The sequence below is a fragment of the Bombus pascuorum genome, chromosome 12 (genome assembly GCF_905332965.1).
Source record: "Bombus pascuorum chromosome 12, iyBomPasc1.1, whole genome shotgun sequence".
NCBI classification, from domain to species: Eukaryota; Metazoa; Arthropoda; class Insecta; order Hymenoptera; family Apidae; genus Bombus; species Bombus pascuorum.
Window position 1 is genome coordinate 4,755,703 of NC_083499.1, and position 27,975 is coordinate 4,783,677.

At 37.3% G+C, this 27,975-nt stretch overlaps 1 protein-coding gene and 1 long non-coding RNA gene across 5 annotated transcripts in view; one reads left to right on the forward strand and one right to left on the reverse strand.

The window, feature by feature from the left end:
• The window catches only part of LOC132912505 (sodium/potassium-transporting ATPase subunit alpha), a 166,564-nt gene that overhangs the window by 67,970 nt on the left and 70,619 nt on the right, over positions 1-27,975 (forward strand). The gene's annotated exons all lie outside the window — the stretch shown is intronic.
• LOC132912541 (uncharacterized) lies at positions 582-27,944 on the reverse strand. The gene is made up of 3 exons (XR_009659231.1): positions 24,912-27,944; positions 14,946-15,209; positions 582-924 (listed from the first exon to the last, which is right to left on the reverse strand). It is a non-coding gene; the product is annotated as an uncharacterized LOC132912541 (long non-coding RNA).

Consider the following 27,975-nt stretch of genomic DNA (forward strand, 5'->3'; position numbering starts at 1 on the left):
GAGCTTCTGTATATCATTTAACTGTTTAAAGAAAGCAGTTTGTCCGTTTTCTTTGCTTTTCCCATTCCAGTCAATTTGAACAACGGTAGAATAACTCGCTTTCATTCGAGACGCTAGTTCTCTGGCTGTTTATCGCGAAGTAATTTCAGTAATACATATCTCTTAAAACATTATTGTCGGTGTCATTTTCCTAACTTCCTCTCTCTGTCTCTCTCTCTCACTTCTCGGTTCATTTTCTGGCGAAAAATAACCAGTTTCGAATTTCACCGACTCAACTAATCTAACATTTACGTAACCGTTTTTAAATGCTAATTTGACGTTTTGAACAACTTTTATCATCAAATGAATATTCTGGTTATTTATGGGTCGTATAACGAGGCCGTAACATTTGTTATAAATTTTGTTAACATTCGATGGATATATATAACAGATGATAATTTATTCTTCCACGTGGTTGATAAATAGTTGATGATATAGTTATTTAAAAGAATTAAAAAACTCGTAGCAAGATTTTTTCCGAACTTATCTTTTCCATGAAATTCTTCGATCGCAAAAATTATGAAAAAAAAATATGCTGTTCATTTAGTGTTAACACGTAATTTGTTTATTTTCATCTAACGTACCTACCATAAGAGAATAAATCATATTACGCGCAAGACGAGCCTCATAAAAGTATAATCATCATATTATACAATACATTCTACAATGTCACACAGTGTGGCGAATTTTAAGCAGCGTAACATAGAGATTCGAATAGTTTTTCGAGAGCAGTTGAATTTGGAATTTTAATTTCCGGTAACTCGTTAAAGATGTGGCCCCTTGGAGTCAATTTGCTGGTTGCATGGTAATTTTCGGATAGCTTCGGAGTTTGCCTTGCCGGTGCTCTGTTGAACCCGTAGACATCGTACCGTGATCTTAGTTTACCTAGAAGCGTGTTTGCAACAGTATCAGACTATGTTAACAGACCAATTATTTGAACGTTCTTGAAGCCTTGTACCTTCTGCTACAATTATGTGTATCGAGAAGGTAAAAAGGACGGTAGGTCAACATTTCTGCTACGAACAAATTAAACGTACTCGAGCGAAGGATACTTTATCTAGATCTTCGTATGTGAATCGGATTATACGAGTCGCTTTATTCTGAAATATTATAAATTGCTGCACGATAATAAATCGAACATACTCGAACAATAAATACTTGCTTTCGCGTTTAGTCGTATTTACGTTTCCTGATTTATTAAGATTATTATACGCCAATTTCATTTCTCTTGCATGTGTATACAGTTTTATATTTAAAACGCTGTCTGATCGATGCAGTGTGTAAGGTTACTTTAAAAGATCAACCTAAGATAAACTTATGAGAGGTCCAGCTAGATTACGTTTTCTTGCCACGTCGAAGTTCTGTTTGCTCTAACAATTTAACGCTTCTATTTATATTGCAATTATTAGCAGAGAAGGATTCCGCTATAGCTAAGCGTAGTCAAAACTTTATATTGCAGCTAGCTATTCGACGATTCCTATTTCTTATGTAATCGTAGTGTATCCGTATCGTTTTCATCAACATCAGCTCCATCGATCATACCGTTTACCGACAACAATTTTGTCAATGATAACAATCATGTCGAAAGTTTAATAACCAATCGTTTATATCAAGTTTGGACTATGTACGGATTTCATGATCTACTTGCCTTCCACTACTTTTGCCTCTACGTCTGCAACATCGACGAGACGTATACGCGTACATACGAACACGTTGTCTGCTCGCTCGAAGAAGTTCAGTCCAAACCAATACCAAATGGTGTTATTTTCGGTTAAGACGTTTCTTTTTTCAAATTTGCTCGCGTTTGTATTGGTATCGGTTTGACTAGATCTTCTTCGTACGTGTGTGTGTAGGTTCTGTCGATGTTGTAGACACAGGGGTAAGAATACAACGTAAAACTGATACGCAATCCTGGAAACTGTACTTTGCCAGAGCTCGATATAAAGAGTGAGTTGAACCCTGTGTCGATGATTGCTGTTATCAGCGGAGTCTGGTGTCGATGAAATTTTGTCGGTGAAGACAGTGTCGGGGACAAACAATCGATACGGACTCGATTATAGCACTCGTCATTTTCTTATTTTCTCAAGAGGATGAAGGTAACGAATGATATTTTGAAGAGCGGAGGAAGGTTGAATCTACAAGTAGAGAAGAAACGAGTGATCGATAGAAGGCATTCTTTCGCTATTATTTATAAAGAACACGTTCTTCGTGCAATGTACAAAGTGTCTAAATCGCTGAAGGCTCGTGGAAGTGCAGACACAGGTATTTTCGATTCGATAAAGTTTCAGAACCGTAGATTTCGGTAAAAAGTAGCTTATATATATATTAGCGTTTGAAAGTAGAAAATTGGAAACTAAATTTTAATTAAACCGAATTTTAGCTGTGCAGTCTCCACAAAATTAAGTGAATAACACATGTAACATATATATATATTATTTTTCTATTTTAATAGTTTTCTGTTTAATTTTCTATTTTAATATATATTAGGTTATCCGAAAAGTTTCTTTCGTTTCATAAGGTGATAATAAATGAACAACAATTTCTGTTTTATATTATTTTATTGAATTAGGTATGATCCATTTCCTTATATTTCTATTACTACGTTCGTGCATAATTCAATAAACTAATATAAAACAAAAAACATTGTGCGTCTATTATTTCCTTATAAAACGAAAGAAACTTTTCGGACAATCTAATATATATACTACAAGTGTTATTCGTTTAATTTTGTGGAGACCGCGAAGCTAAACTTCTATTTAATTAGAAATAAATTTCTCGTTTTCTACTTTTATTTATATATATTAAAATAGAAAACTATTAAAATAGAAAAATAATATATATATTACATGTGTTATTCGTTTAATTTTGTGGAGACCGCGGAGCTGAAATTCGGTTTAATTAAAAATTAATTTCTACTTTTCTACCTTCAAACGTAAATGGTTAACCGAGATTCTCAAGTGGCGTGTGAGTCAGCTCACTGGCAGTTTTTATGAAATAATCTGCTGCGTTTTGCACAGTAGAACTCCGTTTATCTAAAGTTGTCGGAGTAAACAGTTTATACGCATGTATAATTGGAGTTTGTATAATAGTTGATCTATTTTCTCCACTAATTATTTTTCCTTCCTATACATATACACGCAAAATTGGAGTTCACGTCGGGATGCGCGGATTCAATCGACGAAAGTTCAGTTAATCGGCTCCTGACTAAAATTTCGTTCCGATAAATGCAATTCTACTGTGTTTAAAAAAATCCATTCTACTTTTTCATGTCTTGAAAACGTATTGCTGCAGAGAATAAGCTAATAACTTCGCTAATTATGAAACCAAAGGGACCACACGTTTGAGAGTTTCAACGTTTGACCAAATACAGCTTCTTCAAATTTTCAAATCGCGCAACTATGGTTTTCAGCCCACGAAATAACATTTCGTTCCGATAAATGGAATTGCACCGCATTAGAAAAAATTCATTCTACTCGTTCATATTGTGAAAACCTATTGCTGCAGAGAATTCGATAATAATTTAATTAATTATGAAACTAAAGGAACGATATGTATGCTAAATACAGCTTCTTGAAATTTTCACTTGCACCACTATGATTTCCAGCCATCAAATAATATACGATAACTATAAAAATAATAAACAAAAGTATCTGCACACCATTCTATTTATTATGGTATTTATATAAATATATCCAAGTATATTAACCTTCACATCGTTTGATACTATTTCCGTACTACTACACAAATTTTGCTATTATGAAAATGAAACGTGGAACGCGATAAAACATTCCTCATTGGAAAATAAGGGTATGTACAGATCATTTCTGTAGTCATTGTATGCTGTACATAATAATAAATATACCAAACCAATATCAAACGACACATTAAAAAAAAAAAAAAAGAAGGTAAATAAATTTCACTTATTTGATCTTGCACCTTCGATTTCATAATGGACCACTGAATCGTAGAGCGATCAAGAGATCGACAGGCACAGGTGAACCGTTGCTCTGTTGGCTGTTCCGGGAGGAAGCGAGAGGGAAGAGCAGACGGCCGAGCATCGCGAACGGCATTCATCGAGCGGTCGAGCGATTCGCATTGACGCGAGTTACGCAATCGTCGGCTGGCCTTGCGCCAATCTCGCGTATCACTCGAATTCGTCCCACGAAAAGAGAGGAGAATAGCGTGTAAGTGAGAAGGAAAAAGAGAGAGATGACCCGACGAGCGAAAAAGCCGCGCCGACACCGACGAACGCGTTTCTGCGTATGCTGACAGCGAGTTACGAAACGAGCAACGCGTGTGCCATACACTTTAACCTTTTTTTTTTCTCTTTCCTTTTTATTATTTAAAAGCTTCTGGCTAGAAGTCTACGACCATGGTCTATAGGCTGTGATACATAAAGTACAAAGAACTCACACAGACATTATAAACGCGAGGTCGTTTCGCTTGTCATACAGTTTTCTCTATATTTCGATAGTCTTACCTTACGCTAGTTTTGCTTTACTCTTTACGCTACGAGGACGTTAGTCTCGCTTTATTTTTCTTACTCAGTTTAACTCGACCTTATAATTCTACTCTTAGAATTCTATTCAGTCTCGCACGTTAAGCCGCTTAGTCTGCTTTTATTTTAAGCATCGCCGGCTATAGAGGAATGTCGTCAAATATGGAATAGCATCTTGTTTCTTCGATGTCAGTGTTACAAAATCAATCGCAAACGAACACAGATTTTTACAAGTATATTCGATCACGTAACCACGCTTGATTTAACACTCGTTATACCATTCGTTCGTTGTAACATCCTAGCTTCCTTACTTGTATTTTCCACCTTTTTCCGAAACGTTGAGACAAGGACTACTATGTTTAGAAATAACAACCAGACGAATGCATTTTAAAAAGATTTCTTCGTTCGCAATTTTAGTATACATACTTAAGTATTTTCTAGTACAACCAGCGCTCCTATTTGCACACTTGTCGCAACGTAGGACGAGCTTTCGTATATCTTCGATACACATCTCCACCGTTTACACGACCATCGCTTCACGTCGTCTTTTGAATCATTGTTTCCTGTACAAAGATACTTCCAATTCCACGAAAGAAAAAAAAAAGGAGAAGAAAGAAAGGAAGAAGAAAAAGAAAAGAGGCAGTGTGGCTCGTTTGGCGAGTCGATCACGTGCAATAAATTCGCAGTCACGTTTCTCTGCGATGAGACAGGCGTCCGGAAAGTTTATGATCGCATCCATCGTCTTACAAATGATTTAACCATAACCTTATTACGATAAATTACAGTAATTCGATGGTGTAGTCCTCTTAAGCAATGGTTTTCAACATTCAAACAGCGTAAAAATGCGACAGACCATGCGCTTCGTCACCAGTAGGATTTTCAATTTGCATTGTCATTTTAAGCGTTTGAAATCACCACGATAATAATTATTTGAACACGAAAAATTTGCTATGATTTCTGTCAACGTAAGAACGAAGCTGCATAACCTTCTATACGAGCATCTCATGCTTTTGTTTGACTTTTACACGTAAACGGGTATTACTTTCCGGACAATTGTATTAACGCGCACAGTAGACTGAGGTATAGCACTTTGATTTTGTAATACCATCGCGCTGGAGCTATTACGTTTACAACAAAAATTCTTAGACGAAAATGTCGCTTGCTTATCTGACATTATGGAGTCACAAATGTTTCGTTGCATGTTAAGTAATAAGCAGGTTATTAATAAAAAAATGATCAGCGGAGAATGTGTTACAGCCGACTGTGTCCTCCGGTTGCTTGTGACACTGCGTGGCTTCGATAATAACAAACATCTAATTTGTGTTGCTACGCTTTATAAAATCAAAATATTTATTGATTTAATTAACAAGTAAAGAGAAAGAAGTGAAATTTCTAATCAATTATTTGCAATCGTAATTGAGATAAATATGAAGAAAATTTTTATTGCTGCATTTTTCATGTGCCCGATCCTTACGCACAGTACATCTCGCCAATTTTTCGTCTGGTTTCCTAATGCTGTAAGATTCCGTGCACACCAGGCGATAGATTTCTGTACCTTCGTCGTGAGATTTGTTAATTGTTACAGGTGTTAAAAGAAGGTTACTTCTTCGATCGTGCTCGATACTTGCGGACTCAGATTATAAATGTTGACTAACTAGAAGTTTAAAACAGCCAAGTAACGATCGGTGTTGCTTAAAAGGAGGTCAGATTGAAGATTAAAAAAATAGAAAAAGTAATTACTCACGGAAGAAATATACTGTAGTTTCAAGTCAGTAAGAGAAAGTTACTTTAATTAACGGAAAAGTAATTTTATGTATTTTATTTAGTAATTATATGTTCACTATGTACGTGTCATGTCAATCAAGTCAATAATATAAAATATCAAATATCAATGTTCATCGCATAATCAAAATTCGTGTTAAATAGAAAATTATATTTTTTCTTGAAAATTATATTTCCAGAAATTTAACGCGTTACCTAATCCCGGGTCTACCTGCTGAAAACACGATGGGAAGTCAAAGAAGCGCAAACGTGTCATCTAATCATCGTGAAAGTTTCGAACATAAACACCTTCTCTCTACATAGTCCTATCAACCTTCTTCGATCATCGAGTTGGGCTATTTTCGAGCTTTCATTTCCTCTTTCGCGAACGTTGCAGTGTCAAAGTTCGATTTCTAGCCTCTTCTGGATCGCGTGCGATCGATAAACGAGGCGTGTTATCGAGAGATGCGGAAGGCGACACGCTGCTGACGAACGAAATATCGAACGTGTCGGCACCTTTAAGCGATCCTATTTCTATTTTACGATGATCGGCGCATCAGCTTCTTTACGCCGTATAGGAGCAACGCGTTAGCTTCCGGTTTGATCAGTTTTTCAAGCGCACCGAGGTCGATGCGTTTTCGAGGTATCTCGACCGTAAAGCACCGATAAGTGACAAACCGCGAACCTTTCGAGAAACCTTCGATAGCAATTTGATGACACGGTATCCGGGCGGATGGAAATCCAAGAAGTGGATTCTTTTACATAATCTTTTCATTCCGAATTCGCCGGTCGTTTCGCGCGAAAATTTTCCTCGGTTCGTTGCCCATAGAAATGAAATATATGGGGTGGCTCGTAAGTGGTGAGTACGATTGGTGGACCGCCAGCATAGTCTACGAACGACGAAAGCAGAAGAACAAAAGATGGAAATATAGAAAAGTAGAAACGGAAAATCTAGTGGGTTTAGCCTGTAGATGCGACGTGCAATATACATATAGAAAAAAAATCAAGTTTAACACTTTGACTGCCACGTTGGTCGTATATGACCGGCCACGGTTTCTCCTGTGACGCCACGGTGGTCTGTCTTTGGTCACCGGAGCGCTTGAACTCCTTACAATTGTCAAAATTGTATGAAGATTGATAGTTAGGACATTTTGAATATAACCGATAAATAGAAGATACTTTGAAATAAAAAGTGCCCCATTGAACGATTAAACATTTCTATTAGAACATCAATAAAAAAAAAGAGAACAAATCTTGCACCTAACGGTGCACTGTGTTTACATTCATATCTTTGAGGGCTAATCTACGAATATTATTATAAACATACCTTAGAAAATAATTGTAAATGTTGCTTTATAATCATATAATTGAAGTTAGAAATGTGCACATACCTTACTATTATATATAGAATGAGCAAATATGGTTTACCAATATCTTCTACACGTTTCAACAATATATTCTGCACGTTTTGTTTACGACGAAATAACGAATGCGAATGGTTTGTTATAATATATAATACGTCGCTATTAACTGTTACCAAGGCGCCACACTGGTCACCCGTGAACACCAATAAGATAAACGGTTCATTGGGAAAAAATGTTGCCTTACATCATCAATTTATTATTATTTTGCCATTATATGCTTTGAATAATAAAAATACTCTCGTGGCGTCCTGAACGAAACGTGTGATTTCGACGTGGCAGTCAGAGTGTTAACATGTATTATGTGCACGTGTCAGACCATATGCCAAATTGACATAATGGTGAAACCATCGATGAAATGAAAAGATAAATAATTAATTTCGTTCTTTGCCCTTCACACGCCGTCATACCAGTTCTTCTTCAAAGCTATCGAATTTTATGAATGGAGGTGAAAAAGTGTCGTAAAAATTGCTCGATAAGTGGCAGAATAATATAATTTTTTAAAAATGTTTGAAAGTATCGAAAAAAAAAAAAAAACAAATTGATGCGAAGAACGAGTGAGAAATGGGGCGAAAATGGAGCATTATACGGAACAATTTTATTCTATATTTTCGACTTGTTTCCAACCGATTGTTTATTCATATCTAGTCGGTACCTGGCCAAGTCTAACCTTCCATTTGCACACCGGGTCGTCTTCCACCAGCAGTTTCAAGCAATTTTTCATTTTTCCCATATTTTTGTTTAAATCCTGCTCTGCTTGAAAGAAGATTACGGTAATATGTGACGATAGAAACTATCGGTTAATGTTCCGGAAACTTGGAAGAGCATATTGGCGGGGTTTTTTAAAGCACGGAAAGCTAAAAAATCTGTGAAAGTATGCAGACGACGTATGTGAAAATAAGATTGCAGACGGATGGTTAAGTACATTAGATAAATTTTCAAACTCGATTTTCCCCGAAAGAAACAAATTTTTCGTCGTACCAACAAATTTCATTACATATTTTCCACCTACAATCACCCTGTACCCCATCGTATCAGCGGTTACGGACCACCCTGTATACAGCGTGACAGATAGTTCCCTTGTTTAATAGGGAAATATGTTTGTTTGCATGAATTTGTAAACGTCAAGGAAAATCTTCCAATTATTTTACAAAATTTATCATTGCACGATGAAATGCGTAGACCGAAATATTTCTTTTAGGAACAGTTCACGTATTTGTTTGTAACGATACAGAAAATATACGAATTGAAAAAACGACACGCTGTTTAAATCGTCCCATCGTGTTTAAAACGTTAAAACAAATTGGCTCGGAGAAAGCGGTAAAGAGTTGATCGCCTTGGAAAAAAAAAAAAAAAAAAAAAAAAAAAAAAAAAAAATAAAGGCAAAGGGAAAAAGCAGCCGTGGTCGGACGATTGATTATTTAGCCAGATACGAAGAGGTTCGATATCGAAATCTTCTTTTAATCGGTAATCGAGTGACGTTATCGGGAACGAAGTATTGACTTGGCACGGAACTTCTGTGCCTTCCTTTTTCCTCCTCTCGATGTTTCCTCTTCTCTATCAATTCTCTGGCGACGCATCCGCCCAATTCACCGGCAATTTTCCATTTTCTTTCTTTTTCGCCTCCCTTTCTACTTTACCTTCGAATCAAACCTGCCGTACCTTTCGGCATTCTTTAAAGGAATTCTGTTCGGTTCGTTGCGACTTCGTGCTGCGATTTTTAATTAAATCGCTCTAACACTAGAAATGGCGTTATTGACACATGATACACAAGTGGAAAGTTATATGTACTCAATGATAAAGCAAATAACGGCGAGATGATAGCAGCTACTGGTTCAATATTGATAGTTTTTAGAAAATTGTGTAGCTTTCCGAAGCTAAGATAGAGCGATCTGAACGCGCGACAATAAAGAAAATTGCGTGTAAATAATTCTGTTATTTGCGTGATGATAATTAGAATAATATTGAAAGATATTTGCCATTGTTATTGACGACTAATATACTAAATATGACGTCACTGTTAAATTTCTTTTTATCACAGTGCTTTCAATCTGCATCGATTTATTATTATTTAACGATTTTTCCAGAAACTTCAAATTTTTCGAGAAAGATATACATCTAGATCGCGCATTTCTAGGAAATTCGAAAGTTAAAATTAAATAAAGAACGCACGCAATATAAAAAAGAAATGTACGAAATATGCAAACTGCTATGCTTTCTATACATTTGCCAGGTAAAACAATTTTCTAACAAGGTTCCACTTTCCGAATAATATTCTGAGAAGTATAAATTCGCGTAAAAATCCGAGGTGTAATAATCCCACGCACAAGTAATATATCTATTTTCATAGAATAACTATAGACTGTAATAATAAAATTGCTCGCTTCCAATTAAAATCTGGTCGCCAATATCGTAATTATTATAATACGAATATTGTCAAGTGTATTTTGGTAAGACAATCTAATGGCTGATTTTCAAAACACGAATACTCTCGATATATGACAATACGAGTTTGTCGTTACACGAAGTCAACACATCGGTCTCGAACTCATCATCATCAAATTTCGATCAGTTCTATCGTTACCAATGACCGAAGATTTTCGAAACATCGCGCCAGCCATTCGCCTGCAATTCACTCGCTTGTCCCATTAATTCAACCTCTTCAACTGTCTCCATTAAATTCGCCTATAGCAAACGGTGTTTCGATATTTTTTAACGAGGGCCATTTGCTCGACGTTCCCACCGGGAAATCGAACGATACGTCACGAGACATTTTGTTTTCCTCTCTCTTTGCCCCGCGGCGTCCATGCAATTAGGACTTGACCCATATCCCGGCGATTGTTCGACTTGCATCGCAAAACGCGACACCCGAAGATCGATGAACCAAACACGCTCGCGTATTGTAAACAGGCGAGATTAACAGCATCCAGAGAGTTGCAAGCTCGAGCATAAATGTGCAATTGGTTGCCGATCGATCCTACTCTCGCGTGATTTTCTAATCGATTACGGGCTTTCAGTTGGCTAAAAGTATCGGGTCAGCGTATACAAGATGTTTTTCTATAAAATTGGATAGTAAGTTTGTTCAAAGTTTCTTCAAGTTTCGGGATTAATCTATTATGCAACGTGTTTCTTTAGATAGTTTGCTTTTCTGTTCATTTATTTTTACGAAGCATTGATTTATACCGCTATTTTGTTGCAAATTCAATGGCACAGCGAAGTTCGTTGTCACGATCGAAATTAATCGATTCTCAGTAAGCATCAGATTTTTTTTTTATTATTTAATTTGTACTTTACAATTTGTCCAGCTGGACATTTGGTAAATTTTTTTAACTTTTATTTTATCTATATCGCAATTTTGTTGTAAATTCAATGGCACAGCGAAGTTCGTTGTCACGATCGAAATTAATCGATTCTCAGTAAACATCAGATTTTTTTTTATTATTTAATTTGTACTTTACAATTTGTCCAGCTGGACGTTTGGTAAATTTTTTTAACTTTTATTTTATCTATATCGCAATTTTGTTGTAAATTCAATGGCACAGCGAAGTTCGTTGTCACGATCGAAATTAATCGATACTCAGTAAGCATCAGATTTTCTTTTTATTATTTAATTTGTACTTTACAATTTGTCCAGCTGGACATTTTATAAATTTTTTTAACTTAATTGCTAAATAACATGTGGATGGCTACCCCCGGCGGGATACCATCTTCGAGTTTAATTATTTTATTTCTTTAGTGAAGTCAGTGGCGTGTTTTCTTTTTAGTCTTTTTTCTATGAGAGTTTTGCTCGCTTCAGCAGCCAGCTGGTTTCGATGTGTTGCCGTTCTTTCCTCGTATTTTTCTGCGTACCTGTCGATTTCTTCTTTGACCGTTGGTATTTGTAAGTCTTTATATCGTCGTTTCTAATATACCACGGGACGTTGACTATTGTTCTCAGTATCTTCGATTGTAGCAACTATAGTTTATTTATGTGGCTCATTGCTGCTGTCCCCCATAGCGGTTTTGTAGATTTTTAAGTTTATTTTCTATGCTGAGTTTAGAGTTTTGAATAGTTAGCCAGTACATCTGTCTTCTTTTTATCCGTATTTTGTTTATAATTGATTTAGTATGTTGTTTCCATGTAAGTTGTGAGTCTAAGTGGAGTCCTAGGTATCTAACTTACTATTTGGTATTTGGTGATTTCCGGTTTCTTAGTGTAAATGTAATATGATTGCATTTACTGGGGGTTGCTTTTATTTGTTTATCTTGTAGCCATTTTTCTATTTTTGTGGCGTGCTTTTATAGTAATGTGACTGCTGTTTCTAGATTAGTGTGCTTGACTAGTACAGCCGTGTCGTCCGCGAATGTCAATATTTTGCTGTTGGTAGTTGTTGGTATGTCGGTTGTGTATAGTGTATATAATATTGGTCTTAAGACGCTTCCTTGAGTAAGCATCAGATGTACGCGTTCCACTGGCTCCTAATAGTTGCTCCTAATCGAGACAATTCGTTAATGTTAGAAAAGCATGATCGAGTTTTCACAACGTACGTGTTGGAAAAATTATTTTTTCTTTATCTTTCGTGTACTTCTTACTGAGAACCACTGAAACCTTCAATTTCATTTATTCATCGGAATTTCGTTCGTAATTTATACCGTGTCATTTACGATTATTCCGAGATCAGGCTTTTTATGCGAAAGATAAATGAAGATAACTTGGTGTTTTCATCGTGTACAGTTTTTCGTTGAAATAGAAACTTAAACTTCAAGACGAATGATAGAAAAAGTCATCGGAATGGGAAAGTATTTTTATGCTACATCTAATCTTGCTAAATTAGGGTTCCTTGGCATCATTAACGCGTCATTTCATCGCTAGAATAAAAATTAGCAAAACGAAGATATAATGGAAAAGGAAAAAAATAGTTTTATGCCACGATCTGCCTAAATTAATATAATGCTAATAAAATTAGCAAAACGAAGAAATAATGGAAAAGGAAAAAAATAGTTTTATGTCACGATCTGCCTAAAGAAGATCCCTAGGCACTGCTCCATAGCCATACAACGGTTGAACGCGTTGATTCGGCTTCAACGACGAAAAGTGAAGAGCAAACGACGAACGGGACGTCGTTGCGACTTAATGGAGATTTATAAGCCGAACGTGGCCGCGTTTCTCTTCGAGAAGAGAACAGCTCCGAGACGAAAAAGGTTGGTGATGTTTCTTAAGGAGCTGAAAGGGGAACGAGGATGAGACGCCAGATACGAGGTCCAATTTTCCAGTGGCGACGTAAAATGTACAAAAGCGCGCGAGCATTCGAATAACAAGGAGACCGTAATAAAAGCGTCGTCGTTGAAACGACGATGTTGGGATGCTCGTTCGAAGAATTGGCTTGAGACACCCTGCGACTTGTCCAAATAAACAAGTACTCATAGCGTCGAGCTGAACGTTGAAGAACGAGGCACGTTCCATGAGATTAAATAAGCAACCGTGAAAAGGGAGGATCAGCGTTAAATTTCCTGGTGATAATCGCCACCATTGTTGAAAGTCTAGGAGGAGATTGTTGAAGTAATTACTTTAAGAAAAACCCTACACTCTTTTTTCTTTCGTATATCTGTGACCTGGAGACCACTCCGAAAAAATTCAAAACAACGAGAGGTTCGTATTATTGTGTCCTTAAACATAAATTTTGTTTTCGGATACAAGGTCTAGAAACAGAAGAGCTATAAATAGATTTCTATTGCTGTTTCTTGTAGCCTTCAGCTAGAGCTAAACACCAAGGTTAACTTTTTTGTTAATGTCCCTTGCTATAAATATATGAATAAATATAAACATATATTCTATTGTATTCTAACACTGAGAGAGTGAGGATCTGGATCAACATACACCATACCTGTACTTATATCTATACTTATCACAATATATTTTTCTATTATAAATTCCTCTATCAGTCAACCTCAACAGAGATTCTCGCGCGACAACGATCAAGACTAGTGATCTTTACTAATTTTTTTAAACGCTAACTATCGGTTATATTCGAATAGAACCTTTTGGGATGTATTGGGTTGGCAACTAAGTGATAGCGGATTTTGTCATTAGTTAGCAATTAATTTTGTCATTAGTTGACAAAATCCGCAATCACTTAGCTGCCAACCCAATAGACAGATAGGCTGGAGGTACAAACGTAATTTTTTTATTTTATCGTTTATATCATACAAATGTTGCGATAATCTTGGATCAACCGTTGTTGACACGCAGTATCTGTCATCGGAATGCAGAAGTTAAGAAGTTTTCTTAAAGTTCGATAGTTCACGTTGGGATAGAAGCTACCTTCGGAAGAGAAACGTGAAAAATTGAAAAGTTCTGGCGCGTAGAAGAAAGGCGTGTCCTTTCCTCGATAAATTGAATTATACTGTTTAAAGATGTATTATAAATAAATAATCGAATAAGACGTTGACATTCGATCCCTGGAGAAATTTGTGACAAAGTGAACGAAGCTTCGCCCGAAATTGATTAATCAATTTTCAACTATCGCCAGCTATCGGTGCACGTTGGTTTAAAAAGTTATTAAACGTTGCAATTTGCAAAGTTAATGAACGATAAGAATTGAAATGAAAGAAAATTACATTTGTATTTGAAGACTATATTTACATCCTAGGAAGATCTATTCCCTCGTAACTAGTAGCTAGTCTAAAAAAAAAATTTATAAAAGTCACTTGCTCTTATTGCAATAAAAATTGTTCCTCCCTTAAGCTTCTCACACCCTTCGTCGCTCGCGTGTTACGAAGCAACGTGGTATTTGCGAATATAAGACGCATGAATTTAGAAAACTATGAAATATTACGTGACTGCAGAAAGTATTTATACATCGATGCATTTATCATTGCATTTACATATCAGTTAATTAAATCCGACTATCATAAATCTCGTATTATTTAGTAGTGTTTTCATACGATTCCAAAAATTTGACACTGCGAGAATGAAATTTACAATTTAATAAAAAATCACTTTATTGGAAAATAAGGGCAAATATTTTCTGTGGCCACCGTATGCAGAAATATTGATCGCTAATAATTGGACGGACTCGCAATAAAAAACAACTCGTGCAAAAGTTACATTGACTAAATACAATAAATTCGAACACGATATTTTCATAAAACGCGATATTTTGAAGGAACCACTTGCGGTAAAATTTCTAACACCGATCGAATGATCGCATACGATATTTCTCATTAAACGAAACACAACAACTTACAAAAGTGACAAGTAAAATGGTAACAAAGTGGAACAACAGTTTCTCTTATTCTTCATCTGCAAATGCAAGACCAGTTTGAAGTATCGATCTGTGACTATGGACGACGAGTCGTAGCTATCGAAAGGCTTACGACGCTTGTTCTCTCCTTTTTTCCCCCGTCGTTCATTCCCCGTTGCATTCGAGTCGTCGAGTGGTTATCTGTCTGCAGCCCCTGTGTCTCGTCTCTACCTTTATTCCTTCTCTTTCAACGATATCTTTACAAACCTAGAAACCATAATTCCCCTGTTATTATTTTAAAATACAGGACCCACGATCCCTCGTTTATCTCGAAACGTTGCTGTAAACGTCGACAACAACAACGCGAATATTATTACTATTGTTCCACTGACACGCGCCATTATCGTTAAAATAAGCAGCCAGTAATAGCTAATTATACAACGGTACACTCTAATAAACTTTCGAACGAAGACTTCATTTACATTTTCCATTCGCTGCTCGCCGAATGAAATACGATGCAACGAAACGTTTGTTCGTTTTGTTGATAGGAGAATGCGATGTTAACCGAGCGATGAGACGAGACAGGCTTTTGAGAAATTTTCGAAATGTCACGTTTCCTCTATACGATCTTTCGGATATTCAGTTTACGGAGAAAAATCCGGTTTATGATTATTAAGTAGAAAATTATATGTTTTTTCGTAGTTAAAAGATCCTCAGAATTGACTTCCACGCCATTTCGTAAAATGTTTTCTTAAATCGCGCTTTAAATAATTTATCTCGAATAATAATTTCAGTGTCGTTCGAGATATTTCGTATACTTTTAACGTTTTTCTTTGTTGTACGTACAAGTATTTTTTACTTTTTCGTTCGAAGTATTTGTTTAAAAAACAGATAGTTAGGTAAATAATTAAACGTTTTAATCCATTCGAAGTTTCCTTATTACATTCTGCTATTTTAATTTGATCAGGACGTGTAACTACATTGAGGTATTATAATTTGTATCGGATAACAAGTTTAAATTTATAATTGGAATATTATTTTTTAGGAATATACATTTTATTTTAATGCGGTTGATTGGATATTTAAATTGAAATTAAATTGAATTATTTAAATATTTTCGTATGAATGATAGAATATTCAATATGTTCTTTTCGTGTGGGAAAGATAAATTTGAAGAAGGAAAATAAAAATTGCCAAAAACACAGAAACGTTCGAAGAATGTCACACTCATTATACGCTACATTTCGACATCAGAGCAACGTTCTCAAACTTTCACTTTCCCTCGTTAACAAAGTCGTTGAAAAAGTTCCATTCTCAAATCTAATCTAATTTGCAAGCACTTAAATATAAAATATCGCAAATCATCGTGAAACTTCTCCCACTTTATACAACGAACAATTTTTACAAATTAAATGCTATCCAATAACCCATTAAAGTATCAATATAAAACAACGAAGCAGCGCGTCCGTTCCAAATTTTCATTTACCTCGTTAATATATATATATTAAATGAATAAAGTCATTAAAAATTTCCGTTCTCAAATCTACTCGAAATTTCCACTCTGATATTGTACTCTGAATTTCGAAGCTCCCAGATCTGCCCTAACCGCACGTTGTATCTTTAATTCCAATTTGCAAACCGTTTAAATCTGCCCGCTACCGCTTCAACATAAAATATCGCAGATCATTAAATTTCTCCCTTCTTGCAGAATGAGCAACTTCTACGAATCCAGTAACGTGCAATAGGCGATTAGAGTATCAATACACGCGAGGCAGTGCTTTCATTCGAAATTTTCATTTACCCTGGTTGCTCGCTCGAACCCACGCGTTCTCTTTGATCGCGCGCCGGCTACTTCCATAAAACGTTTCCGCGAGTCGTGTAATCCAAATACCTTACTTGCGTTTCAATTTTAAAAACTGCCAACCCCCAACGCCGGTTATTTCGTTCGTTTAACTTGCGAGAATCGCGAGCTCTTTCTCTGGGCGATGCGCGATGGTGGGAAAAATTCCGGCGAAAATTCATCGTGCCACACGTGATTGCGCAATCTCGCTTCCGCTGTGTACGGTTTTAATAACGAAAGGCAACGCGGGGTAACACAATACAGTGCAGCAGCGAGAAGAAAGAGAAAGAAACAGTGAGAAGGGTTAGAGAGAGAATTATTAGAGAAAGAGAGAGACTGGCAGGCTGGCGAGCGTAATACGCGTGATACGAGGGAGGAAAGGGGCCACGAAACATGATTCATTTCCTGCGAATCAAATTCGTGCGGTATCACAGACGTTAATAGAGACGTGCACAACGTGTACACACGTTCTTTGCTATATGCGAATGGTATTTAATGACTCACGCGTTAATCGTTAAACTACTTTCGTGTCGACTAGACGACCAATTAGTCGAACGATCACTTTTTGTCACAGCGGCGCATGGTAATTACGTCATGTTCGTGCACAGGATGTGTCCTCGAAGAAACATTCATTGCAAGCGATCTCTTTCAAATGCCCCGTATTCGATCGAAGTATCGGTTTGTAATATATATTTATCCAGTTCTCTTCGTTTATATAACAAACGCGGAAAGAGCAGGAATCTTTGTACGTATTGGGTTGGCAACTAAGTGATTGCAGATTTTGTCATTAGGTGGTATTGACAAAATCCGCAATCACTTAGTTGCCAACCCAATATATTTTATATCGTATATCGATGTTCGATGTTCGTAATATCGGATATTACGAATAATTTCTGTTAATTTGCTAAGAAACTATACGTATAGCAGATATAGGATAAAAATTTAATAATTTTCTGTGTTTGAATTACAAGGGTGGGTTCGTGGGTTAACGAAGGTGGCTAAATGAAAATTTGGAATAAAAGCGTTCGGTTTGGTGCCCGTATCGATAATTTAATGGGATATTATTAAATTCAGGGCAGCCGGTAATTTCGTAAGAAAAGACAGAGATTCCCATTACCTTAGCTACGTAGCTTATTTTGAAATTTCGAACAAAAGACGCGGATATATTTTACTTCGTATGTCTTATCTTCGTGTTATGAAATTCGCAGAAATTCTTAATTGGCAACATAGAAACTCAATGACTCGCTTTATTTTGTAATTATAAGATAGAACTGAAAGCAGAGAGGGAGTTAAAGGAGAGATACGAAAGAATAGTGGCGTCGATCTAACGGCGCCTCGATATCTTGTTTTGAGATGAGTTGGGGTAGAACAAGTCGGGGTCTGTCTAATCAGCGGAGTGCTACTTATGCAAATTTAATTTGTATGACAAATCACAAACGGACAACTGTGTCAAGGTTAACTGGCCAGTTTTGCCAGCATCGTTTCAAGTTCACACCTCTGTGGTCGGCTCGTGTGACAGTGACGAGTGTCCCGTGACACTGCACCTTCCCTTTGACGTGGAACGTTGCTCGATTATCAACGATCGGATGAATCTTCACAATGTCTGGCCGCCTTCCTTCTTTCACCCATTGCGCACCCTACACTTCCGCCATTTTTCTACGAAATCCACCATTTACACTGTATTTTTCTTTAAGTCCTTTCCGTACTTTCTCTCAATCCTTTTTGTATCGGGCTTACTCGTCCAGTGTGTTGCGCTCGTTCAAACAAATTGACTCGGCTGTGTGTGGGTGATTTGGCCGCCGTAGAGCTCGATTAAGGCTTCGAGGGGATGAATGGCTGGCTTGAAGAGTCGCTGATAGCGTACAATTTACTGAATTCGACGGGGTTTAAATTTGAAAGTTGGTCGGATTTGAAAGTTGGCGATTTTGAAGAATTCCGACGATGGGTTGGCAAGTCTTGCGAATTTTATTTTAAATAATTCCTCGAATTCTAGTCGATGTGGCAAATTTTGGCACATCGAGCGGAATTTCGAGTATTTGATGAATTGTTTGGAAGTTCGACGTTGCACTTGGAATATCGTGTTTGAGATTATAATTATAGAATTTTACAATTTTTACGCTTATTCGAATTTCCAGGGTTTTGATCGAAGGCACGCTAGTTTTAGCAAAATTCAAGTTACTTTCTACGCGTGTTACAGGTTTTAATTGGGAGACTGGAAATCTTGTGAATTTTAATCGAGAGCTGGATGAATTTCATATATTCTAGTTCGGAATACGGCGAATATGCAAAGTTAATAAATCTCGATCAACGGTCCATAAAATTCATAAATTCTACCTGAAGGATCGCAAATCACGCGGCATCTAATTAAATTTCGCTAAATTCAATTTAAAAATGAAACGTTGTCGCATGTTCCGTTCTCCAGACGTATCAACCGTTGCGAATTTTATTAAAATATTCAGGAATATTTTCAATTGCGTAGGGAATCACCATAAATTGTGAAAAAGCCACTGGCAAAATGAAACACAAGAGCGAACTGTCCGCCTACCTTGGCTTAGTTCAAAGCTTAGAATGGAGGCAAGTGGAAAGTGTGCTCGAATCATGGGGCTCTCCAGAGTTCCGTGGAATGGACTATTTTCCGCGTGTTACGTAACCACCCAGGATTCATCGGTTTCTTTCAGTTTTCCCAAAGAAATCCGCAAAATTTCTTTACTTCGACCTACCGACGTCCTCTCTCAGCGACAACGACGAATAGACAATTTTCTTTCCTCTAATATTTCACCATTCTGGAGACGTCTGTTACGCGTTATCGATTCCGGCGAACGACCATCGACTCTCTGCCTCTTTTATGGTCGGTGTGTTCGACAAACAGGAAGAGGTTTACTTTTTAACTCTGCCACGCCAGACAGCTCAAGGGGTTGGATGAAAATGATCCTAAACCTACACACGACAGCGATTACGAATAAGAAACTTTATTAACGTTATTATTTGTATTGGTAAATTTTCTATTTTTATTATTTTCTGCATGATATGGAATTTTAAAATGCATACATCGCCTGTGCTTTAAACACAAATTTCTAAAATTTTGAAAATATATTTATCGAAAGCTAGTAAATTCTGAGAATTTTTTATATAATACAAGTTTTACTTGGAGCAAACTGACTGTTAATTACAGAGTTGTCAAGTATTGTATATTGTTTAATATATATATATTAGGTTGTCCGGAAAATGTCTTTCTTTCGCAAACGTGTTTTTTACAACAATGCACCTTCATACAAACCAAGTCTGTGAAATGTTTATCTCAACAGAATAAAATGGATCGTACGTAATTATAAAAGAAAAAACGTTGTGCGTCTATTACTTCCTCATAAAACGAAAGAAACTTTTCGGACAACCTAATGTAAAGAATATGCAAAATATAAACAATACATATATTGTTAGCGATATTTCAATAGATGAAAAGCCGGCGGAGCGAAGTTACGATTCGACCAGAAATCTGTATTTCTACAGAATTTCATGTTCTAAAATATAACATTCTGCACTGATATTCCACAGTTGCATGTTCTACGAAATAGTTGCATGTCGTACATTGACTCCGTTGACCGAAAGAATTTTTTTCAACATGCCAACATTCTAAGTTCCTTGTCGTTATCTCTGTTCGCACTTCTGTCAATTTTTACTAACCGAAACCTCTGCCTATATCCCGTCAACCTACTCGTTTCAATTGCCACCTGATTTTACGACTTTTCTCTGTATCAGCCTGTGTTATACAACAGCGTAAGGTCAAAGTGACCCAGTGGCAGCGTTTGAGGGTTAACCAGCATCGAGAACGATGGCTGCTCCGCAAGAAGGAACCGCATTGTCGAAGGCGGCACGCCGCCGGAAGTTACGTAACGAGTTGTTTCAGGGACTTTAGCCTAGCCCAGTTCCGCGGAAGTACTTCCACCCCCGCGTAGCATCGATCTGGCTGACGCTTTGATGATCGTGTCGCGCACCCTCCCTCTCACATCTCCCTCCATTCCTCCCCCCCCTCTCTCTCCTTCTCTGTCTCTCTCTGTCCTTCTATTTTGCTCTTTGAGCTGACTTTTGTGTTATTTATCGGCAAGCCGTATTTTCGATGATTCGCGTTATTGGACGACTGGTCGTGTATTTGAAAACACGATTAAAGGTGCATGATTGATTGCAAGACGATGGCGAATGGTTTCGAGGTTGGGTAAACGATGATTAGGTTTGTGACGGTTGGGCAAGATGAGAAGGAACAGCTGGTAATAGAAGTTGGAAGAAACCGAGGCTTCTAATTGTGCATCTTATAAATTAGGTTTGGAAAGAGAAGTTTCATACTTGGTGTGCTTTGTACGATCGATCGAGGGGGAATTGGATGCAGTAGTTGGCTAGGTTTGTGATAGTTGATGGTTCGGATGGCAGGAAGCGTGTACTTGCAATTGTGGATCTTGTAAATCAGGTTTGGGAAGAGAAGTTTTATCGTTGGTGTGCTTTGTGTGATCGATCGAGGGCAAATCGGGGATGGAGCAGTTGGCCAGGTTTGTGATGATTGGTTCACGCGGTCAAAAGCGCATTCGTGATCGTGGATCTGGTAAATTAAGTTTGCAAGGAAAGTTTCGTTCTTGGTGAGCTTTGTGTGATCGATTGAGAGGATGAGAGTTTTGGGATGGTGCTCAGGTGTCCCAAGTTTGTGACAGTTGATTTAGTTGGCAGGAAACGTGCTTCCAGTTGTGGGCCTTGTGAATTAGGTTTGGAAAGGAGATTTAGCTCTTGGCGCGCTTCCTGTGATCGATTGGGAGAAAGTGGAGAATGATGTTTGAGTCGTATAGTTGATAGTTCAGTACGATAGTGTATGATAGTCGGAAAGAGAAAAAAGTATAGCATGACATGCAATTTCTAATTGGAAAACAAAGTAATTTTGAGCACAACGCTATGAGGCTAGGTAATTAAATTTTTGGAATTCAATTGTTGCTTTTGAACATTGTTTTGACGATTAATATTGAGTGGTCGTGTTGCACGTATAATAAATATATTGCTACCATACATGCAGCTTCGAATTATTTTTCGTTCTGAATTTTAATTAAGCGATAATTCAAGTCTGACCTGAAATGTACTCGTTCTACTGCAGCTGAGCTGTGCGTTTTAGGTAACCAAGAATAATAACCGCGATTGGTCAAATTCTTTCACACTTCCACAAATAAATTTCCGTGCCTGTACTACAAATAATGGCTTGCAGGTACTTAACCCAAATAATACAATCATCTACTTGTATATATAAAAACAGAGAAGCAAATATAATCATACTTAATAATACCTTCTTCATCCAGCTAATTAATCTCAAAACTATGATCAATTAATTTTATTTATTTCAAACATTGCAGATAACAACTAGCATCTACTTAATTCAAATTTTGCAATCTCTATCTACAGAAACAGATGCTGCGAAAATTAAACTTAACGATTGAAACGTACATTTTGTAATCTACATATTACAATCTTACTTTGTTCATACTGATATAAAGACAGAGCATTAATTACGATCGATTAATTTTACATATTTGAAATATATTTCAAATAATAAATCACGCTTAATTGATCGAAGTACTACAACCATTCATCTATATTTGTAGAAACAAAATACCAATTGAAAATTGAATTTAATAATTGAAACTTAATTTAATCGAAATATTACAATCGGCTGCATATAGAAACGAAGAGCAGCAATTACAGCGATGCTTAATAATTCCTTTTCCATCCCTCTAATTAATCTTCGAGCACAACGATCGCCTAATCTTGCCATTAATATCTGAGAGACCACTCTTCTTAAAACTCCTGTTCTCAGTATCGATATTCCTTCTTCTCTTTTTTTCTCTCGTGTCGCCAGTGTCAGAAGTAATTATCAAGTAATTCCGGCAATGACCTGACTCACCAGGATGGCTCGGTGCCTGGAAACGACTAGACTCGAGTCGTCGTTTTAACGAACCGTAATGAAAAGCCCCCGGAAAGGATGGTCGGCTGGCGTTGATAGCCGACCGATGATTAAATCGCTGACAACGAGAAAACCCGGTGCGGCTCGCGATTCAATTTCCTTTTCTTCGTTCTAGCGAAACGTAAAGGCCTCCGCCACTGTGCACACGACGAAGAACCATGGAAAAATGCAGGAGACCGAGATATGTTACGGTTTCCGATCGAAATCAATCTTATCTCGATTTTTCTTTTCGTCCGAGCAACGATCGATAGTTGGAAGAAAATATTACGATATTTTCTTATTCGATATCTTTTTGTCTATATTGTTCAGGAACTCGTGTGTTAATTGGTAAAGAGCTTAGCACGAAAGAATCATACGATCTTGTTAACATTGACGATGTAGGATTGGATAGAATTATAAAACGAGGATCCTGTGAGCTTAACAAATTTTTCCATCAGATGGTAAGTGAGAAATTTCAGGAGAGCTGGTAGAAAAATAATTCCACTGATTAAAGCGATCTTTTTTCGTTGATTTTAATCGTTTTCTGATGTTACGGTTTAATTTTAACTCTTCGCACTTTTACCGTATATACCTTTACCGTGAAAATTTGTTAAAACACGAGCTTTTCCCCCAAAGGAAAAGCTACGAATAGTTGTAAATTTATTTCTACATAATCTTCTCTACTTTTATATTTCTCAACAGTGACACGATATTAAATCAAATTTCCATATTATGCTTAATGTTGTTGTACCAGTAGAATACGAAGAACCAAAATAAAATGCATACAAGTGTACAATCTCGTTATTGGAGATAGAAGAATTCCAAATCGTACAGTATTAACATTGTAAAATTGCAATAACGTCATTCGTCTGCGCCGAGCCTTAAAACTTAACAATAGCGAATTGTTCTATAGTTTCAAGATATTGTCGTATTTATACGTCGTAAAGACCACATGTGGCAAATGCAGCTGTATCCAGAATTGCAATAGAATTACAAATTCGAATATTACAATCAAACGCTTATAGACATAACCTCTATTATTATTCCTCTTTTACCTTATCCAGCACTTGCCACACTAGTTTCTGCCAAGATTGTCTTCCAAGTCTCTCAAGCGAGAAGTTATCGCTGTTTCCCAAGTAATCCATTAGAGGACCGTCCATAAGGCGTTCAGGTGAAAGACACGGCTTTGGTTTTGCTTCTAACACGTTCCCTTCAGACCTGATTCTCATTACCTACGATGCTGATGTATCGTCAATAATTTTCTACCGTTTCCACCTCATGGCCCACATGAAAAAAGAAACTAATTATTAGTGTGAATTTTTCTGCGAATTAACATTTTTATGAGCGCAAGTAAAGGAACAAGTTTTAAATAGAAACTTGTTTTGTCTAACAGAGATTGTAACGAATATGCTACGTTGGAAGCTTTGTATTCTTTTTTTTTTGTACGTTATGCATATTGTGTGCATTTTCGTATTCTTAAATTTCGCATAAATGCATGTAAATCTGCAGTGTTCTAGTTGCTAAAATTTCGCGTCACGCTAAAAAATATATGTTCAAGATAGGAGGGCATTCACCTCATTTGTCAAATTAAACTTATTCCGCGGAACAATAGACAGAGATTGATGAAATTATACGACATAAGCGTCGATCGAGTGTTTCGGCAGTGAAATTGGAAAAATTGAAAAAATGGAGTTAACCACGTTAGCCTAAAAACGACTCATTTGAAAATCTAAGAGGAAAAAGAAGTCAGTGCTTCTGACTAAATACTCAGGTATTGCGCTTTTTTAAAATGTTTGCTACACACAGGTTGAAAATCACGCCTGTGTGCTAATGATCTTTATATAATATTATCTCTATATGTTCTAAAACTTTACGTACGAAGAGCTTGGAGAAAGACGTGATAAATTAGATTCTTTGTTTTACAGAACTTTTCTTGTTCCTTTTTCCTTTTACAGAAGAATACATTTTAAATCTCAGATTACTCGCAGGAATCCAGTGTTTCTGGAACTCAAAGGGTTCAATAAATGACCTTCCTCCTTTTACAAGAAAGCAAACGATATAAAACACCAACGAACGATTCAGTGTCTGTTCTCCAAGCCCCACTTTTTTCCTGATTTTCAATCGTGTTAAGATCATCGGAGAAGAGTGTATTCGATCCTACCTTCTGCTGACCAGGCTAATGAAAACAGGAGCAATAGAAGGCAATACAGAGAGGATGTTCGCAAATTGCTTTGGAAAATTTCCACTTGTATCAAATCATCCTAACAAAGAATTCACTCTTGTTCAAAGCTTCTCAGGAATTATTCTTTTTTCTTTTGGCACGAAGCACGATCAATTTATGATATGCTTTCTATCAAATTTTGTTTGTCACGTTTTTATAAATTTTCAAATACCTTCGATTTTATTTCTCTAACTTTCTTCCGACATTTCACACGATTTTCAATGTTATATGAGTATCTTTTTCTCCCAAATTCTCGAGGATTCCCAACTTTATTTTACTTTTCTAGCTTCCTCATTTTCCTTCCTTATTTGTCTGGCATTTTTATTCAAATTCTAATGAATTATCAATCTTATCTGCCTGGCTTCCTCTTCCAAATTTCTAAAATATTCAGTGTTATTTGTCCCTAACTTTCTCGCTAAAATATTTCAGGATCGCTTTTCCTTTCAAATTTTCGACGATTTTCCGATTCTAAATTTCATGGTGGAAATGGTGGTTGTAAACTGATGATTAGAAGCTCGTGGCCGTAATGCAAGGCGTGGAATAATGCAGGCCGCTCGATCATCCCGAAGAACGAACAGGAAACGGGATCCCTTGGATCGCGACGTGGTCTCCGGTTAAACTCGGAAGAAGAGACAGGGCTCGTTCCTCATAACGTGCAAGACGGAAGATTTGCATGGCGTAGCGAGGCAGGGAACCGGTACAGCGTAGAGAAACGTAGAAAATGAGAGAGACAAAGAGAGACAGAGAGTGCGAGCCGGATAACGGTGGAGGGAGAAGGAGGATCGTGTGCGAGTAGAGTCGGTCGGTCGGCCAAAGCGCCGTGTGGCGCGTAGCCCAGTAGCACGGATCGCGTTTCAGTGGTTCTCATTCTTGCTCAGTCTTTCCTTTTGTCGTCTAAAAATTTTACGAACCTTCTTTACTAGTCTCTTGATACTAATCGGATTTTCTTTATCGAATCCTTTCCTTCGCCGTTTATTCTACGATTTATAAATAAGCAATATTCGTTGAAAGAGGAAAGAATAGAATGGAGGTTAGAAATATATGTAGGTGTCCTACTTCCGGAAATTTAGGAACCTTCTCTACTGTTTCGTGGATCGCTCGTGGAGCAGATTTTCTGTGATGAACACCGATCTCGTTCTTTTTCTTTTTTCCTTTATGTATATTTATTCTTCTATTTATAAGTTAAATGATATAAAACGAAGTTTCTTGTAGAAACTAAAATGTAAATTGTAAGCAGATCCACTTTTGGAAAATTTAAGATCCTTCTGTTCTGCCGTTTGGATTAAATTGGATTTTCTTTGACAAACGACTTTCCTTCTTCGCCGTATAAAAAGCAATGTCTTTTTTTGTAAAAAGTAAGATAGATATTGCAAATAATAGCTGTCCCACTTGCGGAAACTGAGGAGCCTGCTGTATTGTCTGCTGGATCGAATCGAATTTCCTTTAACAAACATCAATCCCTATGATAGAATCTTCTTTCTTATTCTTTAATGTACAAAATACCAACGATACTTTTATTAATAATACATATATAATAAATAACTCCACCGTCTCAGACACTAAACAGTAAATTCTTAACTCATCCGATATCGTCCCACTTCCCTTACATTTCTCTTACGAACAACAATGCACTGCATAAAAAAGTAAAATCCTATACATCAATCCTCTTCGCCTATACATCAAAGCCCCGATATTATCATTCACAAACAGCAACACCATGCCAAATGTAAAATTCTAGAATGTACTCTAACAATCCTCCTTCTTCGATTCCACCGTAAAACACTAAATTCTTAATTCACCTAGGATTGTCCCAGTTCACGAAGAAGCGTCCCCAGAGCCATTAAACCATCGTCTATCATAGATCGCGACACGGTAATCCCGTTCGCAGCGCCACGGAAGCACGATCGACTCGGCGAGGCCAGTATTTCTTGGTCTTGCCCAATTAACCCTCTGTCACGGCACACTTCTCGCCGAAAAATTTCCCCAGGGAGCGACGTGCAGACGGAAGAGAATATCGCAGACATGGTGAAAGGTAGTTGAGAGTCACTGAGGCGACGTCGGAGCGTGCGCCGTGGTGTTTGGAGGTAGAAACGGGCATCTCTAGGCTAGGGGTTCGAACGGTGCCACGGGGAGTGGTGGTTGGTCGCGGCGGAGGGGTTGCGGGGATCCGCGAAGCGACGGCCACGCTCCTTCCTCACCCTTGCGAGTTTTCCAGCAATTTGGCCGTAGGAAAATTTGTACAACCATGGTTGACAGGATTTTCGACGGCTTTAAATATGCTGAAATTTTTGCGGCGAAAAATAAGTAATATATGAACCTTAAGCTCATGGTCGATAGCATAATCTGTAATACATAGGCGGAGTCGTAAGGGTGTAGGGATTGCATCAGAGTCGAATCGATGTGTTATTTACTCCGTAAAAACGCTTACTGCGTGCCATGTAACAATCGGGATAAATAGAATGTGAAAGCGTGGATTTAATTATTTACGAGATTTCCTACTAATTGCTCCTAAATGCAAGCTTTGGCACAGGCCTTTGACTGCTACAGAACTCTATAATTAAATAATCTAAGAATTCTAATGTTCGACTCTGATCATCGTTAGCGCAAATCTACGTACTAAAACTGTTATTTGTAGATATAGTAATTTGTGGAAACAAGCGTGATACCTTGGTGGCAATCGCCTAGACGCCCTTGTACGATGTCTTAACTGGTAACAAAGAGACAGACTAGTAACGAAATCCCGCAACTAAAAGAATCTATGTATTCGATACATAATTCCAATAGTTCTTATTAAATCTACTATTATAACTGATACTTGAAGATACAGGAACGATTGGAAAGAAGTATAGTGAGGTATAATGGCTAGGCTGTAGGTTCCCTATACGAGGTCTTGGCGATGCTTTGGGTGGTGGCGCTGGAGGTGCGCGGCACAGGAATGGGGGTGAATCGAGAGCGACGCAGTGGTGGGGATGACTACGGTGTCTGTGCAGAGCGGGTTGGTCGG